Genomic DNA, 6,803 nt, shown 5'->3' on the forward strand with positions numbered 1-6,803 from the left:
GAAGAAGAAGAAGGAATAGGAGCGGGAGCAACTTTCAAAAGTGAGTGACAAAAAGGCAGGAAGTGGGAGTTGAGTACGGCCTGTTGCATTTGCCCAATAATTACCGTTTATTGCACGCAAGCTATATTCAGGCACTACGATAAAAGTTTTACATATGACCTCCTTTAATTTAACAATCTTATAAGGTACTGTTATCATCACGTTACAGGATGGTTCAACAAAGACCCAAAGAGGTTAAAAAAAAAAAAAATCACGCAAAAAGAAAGTGAAAGTATCAAGATTCCAGTCCAGGCCTTTAACTTAAAAGCATATACCATTTACCAAAGGGAAGATTCTGAGATACTGGTAATGTTTTATATTTTGATCTCGGTAATGTTTAATTTTTTTCTTTTTTTGCAATTTATACTTTTGTAAAAATTGAGCGGCATGCTTAAGTTTTATGAACTTTACAAGATATATATTATTTTTCAATAAAAAGTTTTTAGGGACCTGAATTTTGTGATTGTAAGGTAAGTATATTTTGTATTTGTGCTACGTTATCCATCATTACAAATAGACTATTTTAATTGTATATTTTAAGATTGTATGTGACCATTTGCAATATGCTTCATAGGTTATAAAACCCTGCTGCATATTTTATCTCGTTTGAATCTCACAACTCCGTGGGTTAGGTGCAGACAAGAAAAGTGAGCCTGGGATATGGGGAAGTTATGCAAATTGTTGATTTTGAGGTCTTACTGGCTTTCCTTGACCCTGCTTACTAGGTGAATGACCTGGAAAAGTTACTTAACTCACACTACCCCAGTTGCCCAATTTTTAAAATAGGGATAGTAATAGTACCTACTTCACAGAGTTGTTTGAGGATTAAATGAGATAATGTATATATGATACTTAACACATAATAAATGACTATTGGTTATTTTTACTTAACCTTAAGAGGTGTTCTGTAAATGTTTGGTAAGAAAGTCCAATCATGATGTTTAGGGTGATCTCAAGACTGAAATACAAAACTAATCTAATTGGACATCTAAAGAAGAAAAATGAAACCTGGGGGGTGGGAGGTGGGAGGTGAGCAAGAACTGGTTAGCATTTAATCAGCACTGGCCAAGAGAGAGACAAAATCAGATGCTAACCTTATTAGATGGGCAGAATTCATCCTTTTCCTCAGGATCATTTAACTAACTTTTCTGATTCAGTATTCACTAATTGGTATATAATTAGTTGGTAATTAATTGAGCACTTAGATAGATGAAAGATGCCACGAATAGCAAGCCCAGATGTGTTTACTATTCCATGGAAAGATGTTTTACCGCATTAGAAAGAGTAAATTAACATTCTGATGCATATGTCAGTCTCATGAATCAAGTCCTAGAAACTGGATCCACCTGTACAGCTGAAGCCCAAATACTGAGACTCACAAAAATACAGCCACCCCCTTTCCTTCTATGGGGTCTGACCTTTCTCCTGGCTTTGTCTCAAGTTCCAAAGAATCTGGGTTGGGGCTTCAGCCAAGGTTATTTACCCCAAGTAGAGTGGTTTTTTTGTTATACCACTATAGAAATAAGTTTATGCAGAATGCCTACAAAGCCCACCTTTAATTTTTGTTTTTCTTTTCCCCTTCCTTTCTGATCCCTACTCCCATTCTCCTACTGTCTTCTTGGACTACTTTCTGAAGTCTGGTGTCAATCTGGATCTTGTTCCTTTATAGGAGAGCTGCTCTTTTTCTTTGGATGTTTCTCTTTCTCCTTGATGGTCTTTCATTTCACTCTAACATATCTAGGAGTAGATGTTTCCTGTCTATCCTGATTAGCCATTTATGTACCCATTCAATCTGAGATTTTTTTTTTTAATTCTGGGAATTTAGCAAGCATTGTATCTACAAATATTTCCTCCCTTCTATTTTTCCCCTTATTCTTATATTCTTTTTTTAATTGAAGTATAACTGATTTATGATATTGTGTTAGTTTCAGGTATATAGCAGAGTGATTCAGTTATAACATATATGCACATATCTATGTTCTTTTATTTTCAATTCTTTTTCATTATAGTTTATTATAAGATATTGAACACAATTCCCTGGGCTATACAGTGAATCCTTGTTTATCTGTTTTATAGTAGTGTGCATCTGTTAATCCCATACTCCCAATTTATCCTTCCTCCCCTTCTTATATTCTTATGATGTCGATATTAATACTTACAATTCTATCCTCTAGATTCCTTAACTTTCATATTTTTATGTTTACCCCTTCCTGATCCCTCCTAGAAGACTTCCTTACCGGATTTTTCAGTGCAGTAATTCATTCTTGGCCTAGATCCATATTGCTACATAACCCATTTATTGAGTTATTTACTTCAACCATATTTTTCACAGTTTTTTGAATTGGTTCCTCATCATTCATTGTTCCTGCTTCATGTAACCCAGTTGAGTGTTTGCCCTCACCCCGTGCCCAGGACATTTAGCAATATCTGGAGACATTTTGGTTGTCACAACTTGAGGTGGTGCTACCAGCATCTAGTGGGTAGAAGTCAGAGACTGCTGAACGTCCCATAATGTCCCATAAACAGAACAGCCCCACCCGCACCACAACAAAGAATTATCTGGCCCCAAATATCAATAGTGCCAAGGTTGAGAAACCCCAATGTAACCAACATGAACTCTTTTCACTTTGAGTATATGATATCTTTCTATTCGACGCATTGAATGTTTCCTCTCGTCTAGGTTCTTCAGTTTCTTGCTTTAATGGGAATTGCACCTCCTTCAACGTCTCGTTCTCTTCTCCCTGAATTTGCATTTCCCTGGAGGGCTACTGACTGATACGTATACCCAGAGGGAGAGACTGAAGCCCAGCATAGGGAAAAGGTGAGGGATGCACCCGAAGCAGGAAAGCCTGTGATATCACTGGGCTCTACCACTCCCTGTTTATCAACACACACACACATGCACACACACATATCCTCAGGATTTTCACATTTTTCACAAATCTATCCATTTTGATGCCATCTCTAGTGTTGGGTGTGATGGGGGAGCTAGCCACTGGTGTGAGTTTACTATCTTGTTTAGTTCCTAGGTGTAAACTCACACCAGTGGCTGGCTTCCCCATCATACCCAACCCTAGAGATGGCACTGAAATTGATCTGTGAAAACTGTGAAAACCCTGAGGATGTTTGTGCATGAACATGTGTGTGTGTTTAATAGCAGCTCAAAATGGAAGGGGGCAGGGGACCACAAACACGAGTTAGTCTGGGAAACAGCTTTTTATTTGCATTTGTCTCATCCTCACCTCACTCTGGGAAGAGGAATGTCTAGGGTAGCTACTGACCACAGGGAAGTTACTGAGGAGTTTTTATATCTATCTGCCTGTCTGTCTGTGCTTACACATGTGCACGTATGTTGGCAAACAGAGAGTGATGGATCCCAGTCAGTAACAGTGTTTACCATGCTAGATAGAAACCTTGAGGCAGAGGGCTGTGGGAGCGGGTGCGGGTGGGATGTGCAAAGGACCAGAGGTGAGAGAGCTGGGAGCATATTTAAGAAATGGAACAATACTCTATGGCTGGAGCATCAAGCATGAGAAAAGAGAAGAGATGAGACTAGAAAGATAAATTAGGTTTGGGTCCTGACATAAATCATCAATCCTGTTCAAGAGTTCTGACTCCATCCCAAAGGTAATAAGAAGCCATTGGAACATTTTAAGCAGAGGAAGGGGATAAACAGATTTATATGTTTATATGTCTCAGGCTAAATTGAAAGAATGGATTGGAGGGAAGCAAGGCTAGAGTTAGCAAGTTCAATTAGGAGGTGGTTGCAAAACCTGACCTTACTATCTGCTACAGTAGCCACCAATGTGGCTATTGACCACAGCCACTGAATGTGGCTGTTCTGAACTGAGATGCTTTGTAAATGTGAAATACACACTAGATTTCAAAGACTTAGTACAAAAACAATGTAAAATAGCTCAATAATTTTTATATTGATAAAATGTTGAAAGGATAGTATTCTTGATATGAGTTAAGTATTTTCTTAAAATTAATTACCTGTTTGTTTTTGCTTTTTTAATGTGGCTTCTGGAAAATTTCAATTACATATCTAGCTCATCTTATATTTCTATTGGACAGCACTGATCTAGACCAATATCTTTGAGGCATTTTTGGCCATGATTCACAGTAAGAAATATATTTAACATCATAACCCAAAACTCACATATGTAGGTAGATATTTATAAGATATTTTTAAAGTTTTCTGAAACAATAATATGTATAATTACCACATGAAATGCATTCTTATATTTTATATTCTATTCTTCAAATAAAACGTTGAGTGTGACTCATTAAATTGCTTTTAGTTTAATTAATTTTAAATTGATCTGCTGTTTGAAAACCCCAGACTAGACTATTATTAGCGGTATTATTAGAGGAGGACATGTTAATAAATCCACAAAATATGTAAGTTTTGGAGACAAAGGACTTCATAGTTGGATGTGAGAGATGAGGGCAAAGATTGTATTAAGAATAACTTTCAGGGGGGTGGGAAAGGATAGACTGGGATTTCAAAATGTAGAATAGATAAACAAGATTATACTGTATAGCACAGGGAAATATATACAAGATCTTATGGTAGCTCACAGAGAATAAAAATGTGACAATGAATATATATATGCTCATATATAACTGAAAAGTTGTGCTCTACACTGGAATTTGATACAACATTTATATTTTTATTGATTATAAATCAATAAAAAGTGTTTAAAAAAAAAAAGAGTAACTTTCGGGCATTTGGTTCAGGTGTCTGAAAGGATGGTGGTATAGTTCCATCCTGGTTGGAACCTGGTTAGGGAGAAAAATTATAAATTCAGTTTGACATGTTGAGTTTGAGATTCTTGGGAGGTGTGCAAGACAGCCAGGCAGTAGACAGAAGCACATATGGTTTAGGAGTAAAGGGGGAAATCTGGACAAGAAACAGAGATTTGGAAATTAGTGTATCAGTGGTAATTAAAGTCATATGAGTGAATAGGATTACTCCACGTAGTGTACAGGGCAAGAAATGAAGAAGGTCTAGAACAGAGTTCTGAGGAGCATCCATATTTAAAGACAAATCCAGGCACCACTCAGATGTTCTTGATCTTATCTTTTCCTTTCAATTTTGGTACCGAAACCTTTCCTCGTTTTCCTGCTTCTTCTGGCCACTCCTTGACTCTTCCCTTGCCACTCCCTCTTCCTCCACCTCACTTTTTTTCCCCCCAGATTTAATTCATTTTTAAAACTTTAAAAATTGACAATTTTGGATTTACAGGAAAGTTGCAAGGGTTGTACAAAGAATTCCTAATTACCCTTCACCCATATTCCCCAAATGTTAACATTTCCTCCATACACTTTATCCCTCTCTAGATAGAGAGAGAGATCGCTCTTTATGTAGATATAGAGTTCAGACTTATTAGTGGTTCAGTTCAGTTCAACTTACTCTTTGTAGTTCAGGAAAAAAAATACATTTTTTTTTCTGATTTATGAAAATTTGTAGGCATTTTATCCCTTTATCCCTAAATACTTCTTTGTATATTTCCTCAAAACAAAGCATTCTCTTACATAACCACAGGACAGTTACCAAAGTCAATAAATAAACATTTACAACACTACTGTCTCAATAATTGTCTACACACTTCATTTAGATTGTTCCAGTTGTCCAAATAGCATTCTTAATAGCAAAAGAAAATCCAGGATTATCCATTGCATGCAGTTTTCATATCTCTATCCTCCTTTAATTTGAGTCTTTTGTTGCATTTCATAACTCTGACATTTTTGAAGAGTATGGGCCAGTTAATTTGTAGAATGATCTTCAATTAAAGATTGTATTAAGTTTCCTTATGGATCGATTCAGATTATGTATCTTTGGCAGGCATATTACAGAAATGATGCTAAGTTCTTCCTAGTGCATGGTATCAGGAAGCATATGCTGTGGATTACTGCCATTACTGTCAATGCTAACTTTAATAATTTGGTTAAAGTGGCAACTGCCAGATTTCTCCATTGTAACCATATTATAGGGAGATACTTTGAAACTATATAAATATTCTGTTACCTGTCAAACTTTCACTCTCTAGTTTTAGCATCCATTGATGATTCTTGCCTACATAAATTATTAATGTACATAAATTAATAAATTAATACAAATGGTGATTTTCTAATCCATCATTTCTTCTGCATTTATCAGTTGGCTTTCTAATGTAAGAAAGAGCTTTCTCTTTTCCTATTTATTTTTTCAGTTAGTTATTATCAATGTGGACTAATGGATTCTTAGTATATTCAATACATTATCATCTATTACTATCATCATTTTTATTTTGATGTTCATGTTGTCCCAGATTTAGCATTTAGAAGCTCCTTCAAACTGGCTCCTTTGTCCTTTTGACCTAGGCCATCATTCTTTGAGCACTTTCTTCCTTTTTAGCACAATAAGAGGTTCTAGGTTCCCCTTGGAGTATTTTCCCTGCTCCAGACCTGGAATCAGCCATTTCTCCAAGGAAACTTGGTTCCTTTTATTGGTATTAGAAACCAAGAACAAGATGCTAGGCATGTCATTGCTTCTAGTCTCTCTCAGTTGACAAAGCTGAGAAGTACACATATGTATGTACGTATACACATACACACATCTATATCCATTTCTGTCTGTCTCTGAGTTCACCTTGAATATATCCAGTTCCAATCCAACAAAGTAGAGTTTATTCTATCCTTTCCCTTTTCCTTATTTTTTAAAAGTTTTATTGAAGTGTGGTTGATTTACAATGTTAGTTTCAGGTGTATAGCAAAGC

Source organism: Camelus bactrianus, chromosome 11 (assembly GCF_048773025.1).
Source record: "Camelus bactrianus isolate YW-2024 breed Bactrian camel chromosome 11, ASM4877302v1, whole genome shotgun sequence".
Lineage (NCBI taxonomy): Eukaryota > Metazoa > Chordata > Mammalia > Artiodactyla > Camelidae > Camelus > Camelus bactrianus.